Below are 16,188 nucleotides of genomic sequence, written 5' to 3'. Positions count from 1 at the left end.
ATGCTTCAAGATGAAATCTTTATCCTCAAGAGATCACTGTATGAATCAGAATTTGAATTCAGAAGATTGAAAGCTTCATATCAGATGCTATCCTTAGAGTGTGATGAGCTAAAAGCTAAGAATGTATCTTACAATCGAAGAATCTCAACAACTGAGAAAGTTACATCAGAGTTGGAGGACTGCAAGTGTAGTAAAATTGAGCTTGAGGAAAAAAATTTACGCCTGCAATGGAATCTAACCATAAAAGAAGCTTCTTGTCACAATAATGCTCAATTAAAGTATGAAGTTGCACAAATCAAGGACTGGCACTTGAGAATCCTAGAAGGTATGTTGTGTGCAAACCTATTTTGGTCAAGTTTGAGGACTCTTAGACTCAGCAATAAGCTAATAGCTTCAGGAATTTCCTCTGAGAAATTGTTGCTAGACAAGTCAATGCTTTCTAGCAAACCAAAGTTTCCAATGTTGTTAGTCAATGAGCCAGAAATCTGATTGGAGGAGAGGTTAAGGCTCTTGACAGTGCTCAAACTCCAAAAATCTAAAGGCAAGTCAGTGATTTTGTTGTGGCTAAGATCCAAACATTACAGTTTTCCCAGCTTGCCTATGGTGTTATCAGGTGTAATGCTAGAGAGGTCCATACCAGAAAAGACTAAGTCAACAACATGTTCTCTATTGGCATCACAAGAAACCCCTTTCCATGAACAGATGGAAGCAGAGAAGTTGTAGCCTTGGGAAGATGCTAAACCCATCATATTCTTCAAGAACTCAGACACAAAGAACTCATCAGTATTTGGCTACTGAGATGCCAAATTCTTGAATAAGAGTGCAAAAACCAGAACAGAACCAAACACTCCCAACCCCATCAAGGAGTGTCATCTGATACTTGCAAAAGATGCAAACCACCACAGGAAAATAAAATGTCCCCTTAGAACTTCAAAACCATATTATGAAGTATAGAATGTTTTACTGTAAGAAAAATCTCTCAAATTTTTTTACTGCATAATATAGCATAGAAGGACACAAACACAAGCTAAAGGACATAGTAGTTGAGACTTGAGAAAGTAAAAGTACACAACATAAGCTTATAAAAACTAATGGTACTTTTTAAAGACAAAAACAAAGTTAGTGTGATGTAATATGAAGATTGTAGACATTTATTAAATTAGCACAAATGTTTAGAGTTATATATTTATAGATTGAAACTATGAACTTTTAATTAGAAATTTTGGATCCCTTAAAGTTTCACCCTCAAACACCTTTAAAGAAAAAATTATGTTAATGTGTCAGTGCTGTAATTTAATGGCATCTTATTATGTCTTTTAAGCATGTGAAATAGGTAACAACTTGATGGTAGAGAACAATGAAGAAAATGTGAAAAAAGACCTTGAGCTTCCTTTAGTTGACCTTGCTACAATTGTCAAAGCTACTGATGGGTTCTCAATTAACAATAAGCTGGGAGAAGGTGGATTTGGGGTTGTATACATGGTAATTATGCAGCATACTACTCTGATGAACATAAAAACTTGGAATTTATCTTATTAACTATATTTATAAGTTTGCATGTGTGATAAATTATAGGGTACCCTAGACGATGGACATGAAATTGCTGTGAAGAGGCTCTCACAAAGTTCTGGACAAGGCTATAATGAATTTAAGAATGAAGTCATATTGATTGCCAAAATTCAGAATCAAAACCTAGTCAAGTTTCTTGGTCGTTGCATTGAAGGAGAGGAGAAGATGGTTATATATGAATGCATGCCTAACAAAAGCCTAAAATCCTTTATCTTTGGTTATGATTTCTTCACATCTTATGCAATTTAATTTCCATTTTTTTTATAGAATTTCCCTCCTCTATTTTCTCCTTCACATTACCCTTTTTTGTCTTTTTTATCCGATTACTTTTATGTTTCCTGGGATTGAGTTAGCAATATTGTTAATTTAGCAGATCATGCAAAAGGGAAAGTTCTAGATTGGCCTAAGGGCTTCAACATTATTTGTGGAATTGCGCGAGGACTTCTGGATCTTCATCAAGATTCTAGGTTGAGGATAATACAGAGACCTTAAAGTAAGTAATGTCCTACTTCACGATGAGTTTAACCCATAAGATTAGATTATAGACAAATTACATACCTTTTTTAGGAATGTATGTATCATAACCTTCATTCAAATCAGCTCCAACATCCTCAGTAATATGGTGCTTAAAAACTCTGTAAATGTTCATGAAAAATGAACTACTTAAATGAGCATAATATCACAACAACCCATTGCAAAGAGAACCAAACAAAAAGAAACCAAATAATTAAGGATCTCAAACAGCTTACCAAACTATGATCGGCAAAGTATACTTCGATCGTCAAAGTATACTTCTCCGTCTTCGACACGACTATAGCAAGCAACTTCACAAGGCTATCAAAATAATCAACAAGAGATAATCAAAACATATGCATCCAAAAAGGAAATTTAATAAGAATACACCAAACAAACATGTTAATAAAATAAGATAGGAAAAGCATAGAAGCTTCAATATTTAAATCAAACAGATTCATTTTCTTTTACAATACAAACCTGATAATTCCTTTAATCCTTTTCCTTTCTTCACCAAATAAGACATAATGAGAAAAGTATAAAATTGAGATATAAAAACTCAATCTTCATAACAATTTATCAAATTCTTAAAGCAAATTGACCATTAAATTGCTTGATGCAGAAACAATTAAATATAGGAAAATGGTATTCCTCTACCTCCTGAAAAGCAATGCACTTTCGTGATAGAGTTTCTTCACTTTTTGAAAGCTTCAACTCAAAGACAAATCACTCGTCATGGCGACCATTCTGAAACCTATTTCCATACCCAAAAGGAATTTCTACTGAGTAGATTTAGGGTTTAAACAAACACAAATTCATAATGTGATAAACACCGAAATAAGGGAACACGAATGGACAAGAAATTAAATTTAGGAGCATGCATGAATCAAATATTGGTACTTACTAAAAGAAGGTCGGAGGCAGTTGGAAACAATACAGGCCACGATGGAGTAAAGGAGAATACACTAGGTATCGAAACCTTGGGAGTGTCAAACCACGACGGAGCTTGCAGCACACTTTCGAGGTCACAATGGAGTGAAGGAGGTGACGACGAAGCTTATGGCACTGCATAGGTCTTGCTGAAAAAGCACATGTATGTTCAACAATGCATAGTACTGAGCTTCGAAAGTGAAAATACAATTGAATTCAAAATTGCATGACTTAAAAGACGGATGATTTAAAAACCCGTTATAGTCTGCTTATGAACAAAGACGGTTTTTATAAAACCGCCTTTGTAACATACACATCAAAGGCGGTTTTATAAAATTTAACATACTTTTAATTTCAAAAATGCCACTGCATGTTTAACTACAACGGTTTTTCAATAACTGATGTAGATGATGCGATGTTGAATCATCATTTTGTAGTAGTGTCATATGACTCTTTCATTTTGTCACATCCCATCTCTCATCTTCCCCTTCATCCCAAGTCTCTCAAATTCCTAATTGGGAAGTTATATCATTCAAGTGCTTTTTGGCTAATGTAGATATGAGCAATCTGAGAGGAGCTACAAAAATTTTATGGAGTTAAAACCTGGAGATTCAGCTGCAAAAAAGGAGCTTTCTCAACTATTGCAAGCTCAAAGTGCTCTAGAAACAACTCACTCCCTATATGATTTGGGCAACTTCTCAAAATCTTTGGAATATATTGATAAAGTTGTTCTTGTTTTTTCTTCAGCTTGCAATAAGGTAACTCTTGTATGCTCTTATAGTTCTATAAATATCTTTTATGTTTTGTGTCCCTCTAATTACACTATATAGTCTTAAAGTGAATGACTAAGCATTGGGTTTGGGCTGGTATTTGGTGTGTGGAACCAACATGTTAACTCTGTATGCATTATTTTTTGCAGGCTAAGCTTCTTATAGTGAAGGTGTTAATTGTTGATAAAGAGTATGAGAGTGCTATTGTTGAGTCTGGGTTTCTTCTCAAGGAAGATGAAAATAATTTAGAGGCATTCATGTTATAACATCTATCACAAATATCTTTTGTCATAAATTTTATTGTAATTATTATTAAAGTTAATAAAATTATCATATATAGTCATTTGTGATTGTGTTAAATTATTTTAATTACTAGTATCAGTGTATAGTCATTTTTTTATCAAATAAATAAGATATTTATCTAAAGATATATAGGAAACTGGGATTTGTGATGACATTGATTACTTAAGTATGGATTTAGGAGGAAAACATCAATTTAGTTTTTCTGCATAGTGGGTCTATTTGGTCCTAGACATTATGGAAAAGGAAATTTAACTCTTGACCTTAACAATTATCCATGCCTTTTGTTCTTGGCATTACGAAAAAGCAATTTAGTTTTTAATTATGGTAATTGTTAGTAAATTTGGTTCCTAACATCAAGAACCAAATTGACTAATGGTTGTTAAATTCAAGGACCAAGTGATTGAGTTGATAATGTTAAGAACCAAATTGAATGTAAATTTTAGGGACCAAATTGATTGGTGGCGTCAATTTTCAGACTAAATTGATGTCATATTCATCAAACCAGTTCTTATTGCTTGTCTTTGATTATCTCAGAAATGGGAAACTTGTTCCACTATTTGATTTGTTATGTGCTTGTAATCACGGATAATTTTCTTGTTACTAAAACAGTTCTTCAGGGAGTGTACTGTTGGAATGAAAAGTTGGATGGAACAAGCTTCACATTCTTGCTGTTGAACATGTAGCTAAATCAATAAAATCACCAACTACAGGCCTGTGGTTAAATGTTCAGGTAAATGAAACAATATTTATTTCTTGTCCTTGTACCGGAATGCATTATTTATTTCAAGGAAGGTCTTGAATTTATGCATTTGGGGTCTAACTTTAATCTCTGTTGTTTACTCATCATTTTCCTTCCATTTTAAAATACAATACAACATGCTTCATTCTTCAAGCAACAGAAATTGAGTGTAGAAAATTTTCTACTATCTCTCTCAACTAAAAGTGTATCTATCTATTACATCCCATCACTTGATGTGGATTTCTTAAGAAGAGTAAAATCAAACTTTAATTATGGACCAACTAGCTTCATCTTCAAAATTCTAGAGCAGATTAAGATTGAACCTACAACCAATCAAACTTATGGTGAACTCTTGAAAAATCTCACACAGATCAAGACATTTGCTTCAGGAATTCTTGTTCCCAAGGGCTATATATGGCCTGTAGACTCAGACCTTTATCTACAACCACATACCCCTCTTGTCTCAAATGCTCATAGAGAAGGGCTACAAGTTTTTGTATCAGACGTTGTCAATGATGTTCCATTTAGCTACGACTCCAGTTATGATCCTCTGGATGAACGTCTATCCTTCATTGATGGTGGTGATTTCTCTGTTGATGGTGTGTTGTTTGACTTCCCAACTACTGCATCTACAGTCATAAGTAAGTTTGTTTCCTTTGTGTAGAACTCTAAATATTTCTACACATAAGTGCTTGATAATTATTTTTCAAACTAATGCTACACTTTTAACCCCATCCACCCCCACCCCCCAACTATGTTACCAAGTACAATCTATTAATATATAATAGTATAAAGTATTCCCTAAATAAATTTTTATGGAATTGATGTTTTTTCATTACATCCATGCTAGTATAGAAGACTAATATTACAAGTAGAGATATTAATGTATATATAATCTAATACCTTTTTCTAATATTATCATATATGTCTTTGGACATGATAAGTTAAGAGTTTTACCTTTATCTAATACTATATATCATAAATTTTATGGTATCTAATTGCAATCATCATCCCGTTTAGATTCTAAAATCTCTTCTCCTACTGCAGATTGCTATTTCGGCCACGGGAAAAAAAAGCCAAAAAACAAGGTATAATATTTTTGCTCTCTGATGTTAATCATGTTATTACATTTCTTTGTTGTTAACAAGTTAATAAAATGCCTTAAGGGAAGATAACATTTAAGTTGTCTTTATTGATATGTTTCGTCTTCTTTCATATTTTTCATGATAATATGGAGACTATCCTACTTGTACTGACATTGCATATAATAACAAAGCTAAATCAGATGGGGTAGATGTACTTGACTATCCGATTCAAATGTCCAAGGATGTAATACCCTTTTGCTTGAGCTCTATAGATTTGTCATATTTTTTTCTTTTTATTTCAGCCTCAATATTGAACCTTATAAGAATTACATATTGTCTTGGAATCCAAAATCCAAAAATCAAGGAAAATTTTTAACCTTGTTTGATTTTTTGTCCTTGATTGAAGGCTCTCGCATCTTGATCAACATAGAGGTGAATTCTTTCTATCTTATTTGTTAAGGATTATTCATGTGTAAGATGTTGATTTTTACAGGCTATTACTCTAACATTTAAAATTACTTAAGTGTATGAATATTTTGTTAGGGAAATAATAATATCTTTATGGAAGACTATAAATGATATTACTTGTATATATAGAGGGTTAAAAAACAGAAGTGTTACTTTGTAATAATGAAACCAATTTACACACTTGAATGTTACTTGTTATTTAGTTCTTGCAACATCGTTAGGAGCCCCTTGAAAATTTGATGTGTATTTCAAATTATTGATTTCTTGACTACTTACCTTGGTTCTTTACAATAAGTGAAGTCCAAGTGATTGCTACTTATGAATTTCACATTAAGATATATAAGGAATGATTGGTTAGTTCATCAGCAATATAACAATAATTTTCACCTTGATTAATTCCTTTTATGATTTTTGCTATTGCCATTTTCGTTTATTTGGTCATCAGAATGTTGTCTATCTTGTAGTGAAGCAAAAATTAAGTGTGACCAATGTCGTCCTTGATGCATTACAGAAAGCAAAACCAAGATCACATAAAGTTATGATTCAGTGATGATACTAATTCTTTATACTATAAAGTAGCTAGGCTAGTAGTAGATTTGTTCATATATAATGCAAATTGAAAATTAATTAATAGTTTTGTATGGATGTAATGCAAATTTTTGGTAATCTACATTCTTCATTTAGGATTTTTCCTTGCATGGTTTTAGTTAATAGATTAAATTATTAATGTAGAAATATCAATGCCACTTGACAATTTTTTTTAGGTCTTGCTACTTTTCTTTGACTTATTTATTAGGTGCCCTAATAAAAAATAATTCTCAGAAAAGACATTCTACTTTTTCCTCTATAGATTTTATTTTTCTATTTATTTTTTATTTTAAAAAAGCATCGATTCTATCAAAAAACATCTTAGAATCTTAAATTTATTTCAATTTTTTTAAAAAAATAAAAAACATTCTAAGTCTGTTCTTTGAAAAACTGTCTTAGATTGTAGATATTTTAAGACGATTTTCCAAAAATCATCATAGAATTCTCAATTTTTAATTTTTTTAAAAAACACATTCTAAAACGGTTCTTTGAAAAATTGTCATAGAATGTCTACATTCTAAGACAATTTTTGGGAAAATTGTCTTATAGTCCTCAATTTATTTTAAAAAATAAAAACATTATAAGATAGTTCTTTGAAAAATCATCTTACATTATAAACATTCTAAGATATTTTTCGGAAAACTGTCCTAGTATTCTCAATTTTTAATTTCTTTTTAAAAATATATTTTAAGATAGTTTTCGGTGAGAACCGTCTTATGATGTGACCATTTTAAGACTGTTATTTGCCTAAAAACTATCTTAGAATGATAGTTTTTCTAAGATGATTTTTTTAAGAACCGTCGTAAAAAGTCAAAACTTTCCACAATGTTGACTTCAAAGATGGTTCAAAACTGACTTTGAATGTGCCAAAGAACCGTCGTCAAAGACTCTTTTTCCAGTAGTGATTATTACTATTATTATAAACCCAATCACCAATTCATTTGTCAATACCGTAAATAATTATTGGGATTAATAATTTTTATTAGAGAAAACTAACAAAAAATAATGACATGTAATTTCCTTTGTCATCAGTAATGAATATTAACGACGTTGATTGTTATTGCAAATTGAAGTTATTATTGCTAAAAAAAATTATATTTTTTTTATTGTCCATATCTTTCATAATCTTTGTTTATATATATATATATATATATATATATATATATATATATATATATATATATATATATTTTGTAACTTTCCTAATTATCTTTTGTACCTATAAATGATTACTCCTATTAGAAAGAATATATACAATTTTCATTCTCTCTAAAACTCTTGTATTTTTCATTCTTTACTTTTCTCTCTACTTTTTTGTTTCAAGTTATATTTTATTTAACACGTTATCAACACGATTATCTTTCTTCTAGAGTCATCGATAATTGATATTGCAACTTGCAAGGAAAAGTCATGTAAAGAAATCGATTGGTGAAAATTGTTCTTTTAAATTAATATTTCAATGTAAGATTTTTCCTCTATCAAATTTCGTTATTCATATTATGTGTTTGGTAGAATATTTGTGTTCTATTTACGTATTTGTGAGTTTAGTCATTTGAAAGTCTTGAAAACTCTATCATAAAAGGAATTTTTTAGAATATTTTTCTCACCCAAGGTGAGAAAATAATGCAAAAATGAAAACAAAGGAATATTTTCTCACTTTGAGTGAGAAAATAATGTCGTAATAGTTGAGGCCCGTGAATTTTATTGTAATTTGATCTTATGCAAGAGAAAATAATATTCGCATCTGCCTTATCATATTATTCATAGTTATGATGTGTATAGTTATATTGTTCATATATCATGTCTATTGAAGGTACTATCAAATAAAAAAATTTTAAAAATATTTTTGTAAAAAGTCTTGAAAACCTTATCAAATTTTTTTTGAAGATTTTGTTTCTCTCATCAGAAGTGGGAAGATAATACAAAAAGTGAAAAAAAAAAAGGAGAATTTTCATTCTTGAAGAATGAGGATAAAAATAATAATTCTTTCTTATCAAAAGTGAGAAAATAATGCAAAAAGTGAAAAAAATAATTTTTCATTTGAATAACAAGAATAAAAAAGTTTATTCTTTCTCACTAGAAATGAGAAGTAATGCAAGAAAAAAAGGATTTTTTTTTCTTAAAGAATGCGATATTTTATTGTTTATTAAAATCTGAATTTGCATATATTAATTTATCTAAGTTTTTACGTTATATCCTAACATGATTAGTTTTAGCTATAGTATTTGTACTTGTTCATCTGAATCTTGTATGTAATATAAGATAATATGTTATTATTAATATTTTTTTTTTGTTAATATATGTTCTGATTTAGATAATTACATTTGATAAATATTATTAGAATATTATGTATGATTCTTGAGTATATGAACTCTAAATAATTATATGCACATTAATTAATAATTTAAAATAGGAAGCAAAAATAATTGTTTATGATATTCATTGTCATATTTATATTGATTAGTATTATCATTGTGGGTGAATATATTTACATGTTATATGTTATGTGTATGTGTGCATAAAAAATATATATTATCTGTATGTTATATTGTAATTATAAATATGCAATAATCATAATCATTAGTTGATTGATATTATGTGAAAAAATTTGTCATTGATGGTATGTTAAAAAAATATCTATTTTTTCATGCATTTAATGTGCTCATAATAACAACTTAAGAAATATTTAAAATTTGTTCTTGTATACTCGTAGAAAAACAATGTATGAAATTTATATGAAAACACATATGACTCATTTGACTAACATTGCTCTATTTCCTGAAATGAGTGTTGCACATATGTATGTTTATCAAATAATTGTTTGAATAGTTTATTTATAGTATATAACTTTTATTCATTATTGTTATAGATGTAATTAACATTGATTATGTATGATTTCAATATTTTATATGATTACTTTTGGATTATTTTGTCATCACAGTTATTCCCGTATTATGAGTTATTCCCATATTATGATTTGATCCTTGCTTTTGTTTGAAGACATTATTTGACTTAAAAGATTTGTAAATTTAGAGAATCAATAATGTATATATCTATGTATGGATTTCATATGCATATTTCTAAAATATTTTCTTAAATTATTCTATATACCACTATATGAAATGTGGTGCTTTTGACAATGATCAAGATTCAAATTACTTTGAACTTTATACATACATATATATATATGCATTTAGTGATTGATCATTGTTCATTCTATTTATCATGAACTTGATTAATTGTATAATAAAAGAAATGTAAAATTACTTTAAAGTTGTGTATTGCACATGATTGATTTCATATAGGCTGATTATAGTAATTTTTACATGTATTAAGGTTGCAATGTTTTTTCTTGAATGATTTTATTGGTTTATAAACATGTATACATTGTATATGGTGTGCCTTTTATGGTGAACTATATCAAGAAAAATAATTTAAGAAATAGTTTGATATATATTTTGTATGTCTCATTAATAGTATAATTAATCATAGAAGGCAAGAAGTCAATGTCAAATTTGTACTACATGTTTATTAGTATAATTGAAAAAATATGATTGTAAACCAAAAGTTTACGAAACAAAAATGAGTTTGTTGTTTGACATGACTGGTTGGGTCATCCCTTGTCTATTATGATGCAAAAAAAAATTGAAATTTCACGTGGATACCAATTGAAGAGCCATAAGATTCTTCGGTCCAATGATTTCTCATGTATTATATGTTTTCAAAGGAAGTTGATAATTAAACCATCACAAAAAAAAGGAATTAATTCATATCATTTTTAGAACGGATATAGGGTGATATTTGTGGAACAATACACCCACATGTGAATTATTTAGATATTTCATGATTTTAATTGATGCATCAATTAGATGGTCACATGTTTCCTTGTTGTCAACTTGCAACCAAACGTTTGTGATATTGTTGACTCAATTAATCTGAGTTAGAACTCATTTTCAAATTATCAAATTAAGAGAATTGTCTTGATAATGACGATGATGTTACATCTCATGCTTTTAATGGGTATTGTACAACTATTAGAATTTATGTTGAACATCATGTAAAACATGTTCACATACACAAGAGATAAAAACCTTTAATTCTTTCTGTGAGACATGCAATCTTGCATGCTATAATATTGATTCACATCATGCCAACAAGTTATAGTTAGTTTCCCCTCTTGAAATTGATTTTCCATTAGTAACCTCATATTTTGAATTTAATATTTTGTTTTCTTTGTATGTGTTGCATATGTTATAAATACAAATCCAATTGTTCAATCACAACACACTAAGATCAAAGGAGGTTGAAAATATATGTTGGGTGTGAATCTCCGTATGTTGAATCATCAACAATAGATTTATTTATGACTCAATTTCTCGATTTTTATTTTGAATTAGTTTTCCCAACATGAGGAGGATAAGTAAGCAGTTAGAAAAATTAGTTTAGCTAAAATGAATTATGATTATCTTGATCCTTGTACAAAATAATTTGAAATGAAAGTTCAAAAGATAATTCATTTACAAAGTTTAGTCAAAAGAAGTGACTGCATGATATTATCAACTGCTAATGTTCCAATAAAATTTGATGTCACTGTTGGACAGTATTGCAAAATGGGTCTCAAAAATGCATGAAGCATGCTAAACATGTGGGTTCCAAAGATAAAAATAATCAATTAAGAAAATGAGCTAAAAAGTAAGACATCCAAATTGAGGTTATGAGGATGCTGAAAGATTCCTCTAACATAATATATTTTATTTAAAGAATAACTTGAGTACTTGAAATTAGTGAACATAAAGAGATCACATATTATGTCATGAATGGAATATGATGAAACCAAAATAAAGTAAACGTGTTGGACAAGTGGCCTCAATAACTTAAGAGGGGGGGGGAGGTGGTGAATTAAGTCTTATAAAATTTCTCACTACAAACTTTTAACCTCTTTTTTAAATGATAGGTTTAGAATGCAGAAGAAGAAGCAACAATTAATTTAATAATGTTCTTTAAATGTGCAAGACAAAATTAATTGCAATAAAATAAGTAAGATAAGGGAAGAGAGAATTGCAAACTCGATTTATACTAGTTCGATCACTTCTCGTGCCTACGTCCAGTCTTCAAATAACCTACTTGAGATTTTTCACTATCTCTATAAATCCTTTATAGACTTTGAACATTCATTGGTATCCCTCACCCTTGTGTTCAAGATTCTCCAAGAGACAACCAGTCTCTTACAATTATCACAATCCAAGAGATAATCAGTCTCTTGATTACAACTGAGTTTCTGAGATGAATAGAAAGATTTTTCCCCTTTAGAGTAGAAGATACAAATTGAAGATCCTAGAGGAATTTTTCTCTTTTAGAGATGATAATACAAATTAAAGTTCCTAGATGAATTCTCAATAGATTTGCAAGTGTTTACCTAATAGTTGTTGAGAGACAATTTGACAATTAAGTTCTCTTAGAACATCTCTCTCATGCTTTTCAAAGTCAGACACACATATATATAGGCCCATTGTGCCTTTTCAAAATAGTTTGAAGAGATGTGTCTTTTCAAAAAACTTTTCTAAAATTTTTTCACCGGTAATCGATTACAAGTTTCTGATAATCGATTACATAGTTATATTTTGAAGGGTCATGACTTTTCAAAGTGTTTTCTGAAGTGTCATTACTGGTAATCGATTACAAGATTCAAAATTCAAATTTCAAAACCCTTTTGAAAATCTTATTTGCAAACTTATCTTCTGGTAATCGATTACCAATGCCTTGATTTGTTAGAAATAATGTGTTTGAGCCAAAAGCTGATCAACCACTGAGATTATTTTAATAAATATTCTAAGGCCTTATCTTTTTCTTGATCTTGTTTGCTTGACCTTGAATTAATCTTGAAGCAATCTCTGTTTGCTTAACCTTGAATGTTTGTTGAAGCATTCTTGTTTGATTATACTTTTGGCATCATCAAAACCTATATTCATACATTTACATTTTCCCCCTTTTTGATGATGACAACCATTATCAAGTATATTATTTTTGACATCATCAAAACCTACATGATTCATAGTACGTTGACAATGTATTTGTATATAACGTAACACAAATGTAATAAATGATAATTATAATGAAGATCAAGAGTAAGTCTATAAAGAATTGTAGATAAAGAAATGATTGACCAAAATAGAAAGACTCAATTGAGGCAAAATTAGACTCGCTTCTCAAAATGAATGATTTTTGGATATGTAGTCTATACAAATGAAGATGTAAAACACAATTATATTTTTGTGCATGTAGTCTATTCACCTGAAAATGGAAAACTAGTTAGATTTTTTGATATGTAGTTCATATTCTTGAAGATGTAAAATTAGTTAGGTTTTGGCTCCTATAGTTCATATACTTGAAGATGTAAAATCTATTACATTTTGGACTTGTTGGTTATACACTTGAAGATGTTAAACTAGTTGGATTCAAATGGATTTTGTGTAAAAATAAAGTGAGAATGGTGAAATTGAGAGATAGAGAACATAACTTGAGATTAATTTTGAAGACACATACTGAAATGTAGTGGATGTGAGTACTTTTGATACTTAATCATTCTAGTATCACATGAAGGGCTTAGCTTACATCTAATGGATGTTGATATAACTTGTATGACTATCTTGATATTTACGTTGGCATGAAACTCCCTAAAGGATATAATTTGTCCAATAATGCATATTTTCGAGAAGATTACTCTCTATGAACTACAACAATCAAGTCACATGTGGTGTAATCGACTTAGTGAGTTTTTGCTAAAGGAAAGATATAAAAATGATCTTATTTGTCCATGTATTTTCACGAAAATCTGAAGATTTTTTTTTATAATTGTTATTTATGTAGATGATATAAATATTATTGAAACTCTTGAAGAGATTCCAAAAGTTATAGATTGATTAAAGAAATAATTTGAAATGAAAGACCTAAGAAGCACAAAGTTCTATTTGAAAAGTTGAATATTTAGATAATAGAATTTTTGTGCACCAAAAAGCTTATATAACAGAGATGTTTAAAAGGTCTTATATGGAAAACCACATTCATTGTATATTCCAATGATTGAAGGTCTCTACATGTGAACTAAGATCCTTTTAAATCTTGAGAAAAAGATGAAAAAGTACTTGATCCTAAAGTATAATGTCTTAGTGTTATTGAAACACTAATGTATTCTACTATGCATACACAACCTGATATATGATTTCTCACTAATTCACTAGTAAAATATAATTCTTCACCAATACTAAGATATTTAAGCATGTATTTCATTATTTTAGAGGTTATTTGTTAGATCCTTATAATGATATATCATAAGTTTACATGAGGTGATATAACAATTTTTTTGGCAATATGTGAAAAAAGCCAAAATAGGCACATTAGGTTGCCATGTAGAAATTTTAGCTCAACATGAGGAAAAATGACATTGACAATCGCATATGAAGATAATGTTACATGTATTACTCGGTTGAAATAATGATACATCAAAGGAGATAGAACAAGACATATTTTACCCAAGTATTATTTCACCCATGATCTCCAAAAGAATGGTAATATAAATGTTCAATAAGTATGTTAGTGAGAGAATCTAGAAGATTTTTTTACAAAGTCATTATCAAGGGAGACTTTTGAGCAACTGACTCACAAGATTGAATTTTATCATCTTAAAGATATTGTTTGCATGACCGGGAGAAATAAATACATTCTAAACTCTTTTTCCCTTCGTCATGGTTTTGTTCCATTGGATTTTAACGACAAAGTTTCTAATGAGGCAGGTGATTACATATGGAAGAATGATGTATTTTTTTTTTTCCTTTTATAAGTTTTTATCCCATAGGACTTTTCCTAGTAAGGTTTTAACAGTACACATTCTTGGATAATGGACATCCAAGGAGGAGTGTTATGAATAATTTATTTATGATTGCCTATATCTTTCATAATATTTCCTTATTTATCTTTTGTAACTTTCTCAATTATCTTTTATACCCATAAATAGGTTATTCTTATTAGATAGAATATACACAATTTTTATTTTTTCTAAACTCTTGTATTCTCTTCTTCTTTACTTTTCTCTTTACTTTCTGCTTCGAATTATATTTTATTTAACAATTTGATATTTTCCTGTTTATTTTTCAAATATATTAACATTAATATCAATTAAAACTAAATATATTTTCAAGTAATTCAAACCTAACATTAAAAGTATATTATTTAATCCATTTAACTTGAAGTAAGTACTACATTATTATCAATTGCATTGACGTCAATCCAAATAGAATTATGAAATTAAGAGAATTAACACATAATCAAGAAAGTCAATGAAAAATCAAAGTGTGATTACTATCTGAAACAATTTTTTTATAGATTTTTTTTATTAATACTTAACTCAGCATAGGGAATATCCATTTGGGTGAGCTCAGTGACGAGGGTTTAAATAATTTGCACAAGATCATATGTTCAAATTTTATCGACACCATTGTAAGCAAACTAAGAGATGAAAAGGATATAAATGTAGTGAAATCTTGCCCCAAAATATTGTAATCAATACATGTCAACATAGAACATAACATGCTGTTTTACAAGTTTTAATGAATGAATACTTATATACAAAGTTGTTTGGTGCAAAAGAAAACATGCAGTACGAACTCTTAATTAGATGACTATCTATTTTTTTAAGTAAATATATTAATTCAAAAAATAAAATATACTAGTTCAATTTTTACTTGCTAAGCAAGAGTTCTAGGAAATAAATAGCATTAAATATGGCTTAATTATACAATTATTCCTTAATTAAAATTAAAAAATAATAATTGAATTCCTTAATTATTAAAAAAATTCAGTTAGGTACTTAACTGTTAAAAAATACTACAAACATATCCTTTCCATCAATTTCATTGTTTGATTGATGAAGTCGGACCCTCATTGCATGCTAATTAGACATTGATCAAGTCTGACCATCATTCTTGTATTCCTCTAAGTGACCTTTTCTCCATGAAAACCCCATATAAATCAAGTTTCCATTATTCACAAAGTCTCTAAAATGCTCTATATCATAATGACCATGATCCCTAGCTAGTCCAATACTTTCAGAGGAGAGAGAGTACTATTAAAGTCCCCAATCACACCCGAACCACCAGTCACATCAAAACTAATATCATTTAGCTTATGCCACAACATTTGTCTCCTAGCCACTTGTGGAGCCCCATAA

At 29.2% G+C, this 16,188-nt stretch overlaps 1 pseudogene; it reads left to right on the top strand.

Moving 5' to 3' along the window:
- On the top strand, positions 1-6,927 carry LOC102670448 (glycerophosphodiester phosphodiesterase GDPDL1-like; annotated as a pseudogene).
- Positions 6,928-16,188: the final 9,261 nt, after the last annotated feature.

This window comes from Glycine max, chromosome 14, assembly GCF_000004515.6.
Source record: "Glycine max cultivar Williams 82 chromosome 14, Glycine_max_v4.0, whole genome shotgun sequence".
In the NCBI taxonomy this organism is placed as follows: Eukaryota; Viridiplantae; Streptophyta; class Magnoliopsida; order Fabales; family Fabaceae; genus Glycine; species Glycine max.
This window is presented reverse-complemented; position numbering and strand designations above follow the sequence as displayed.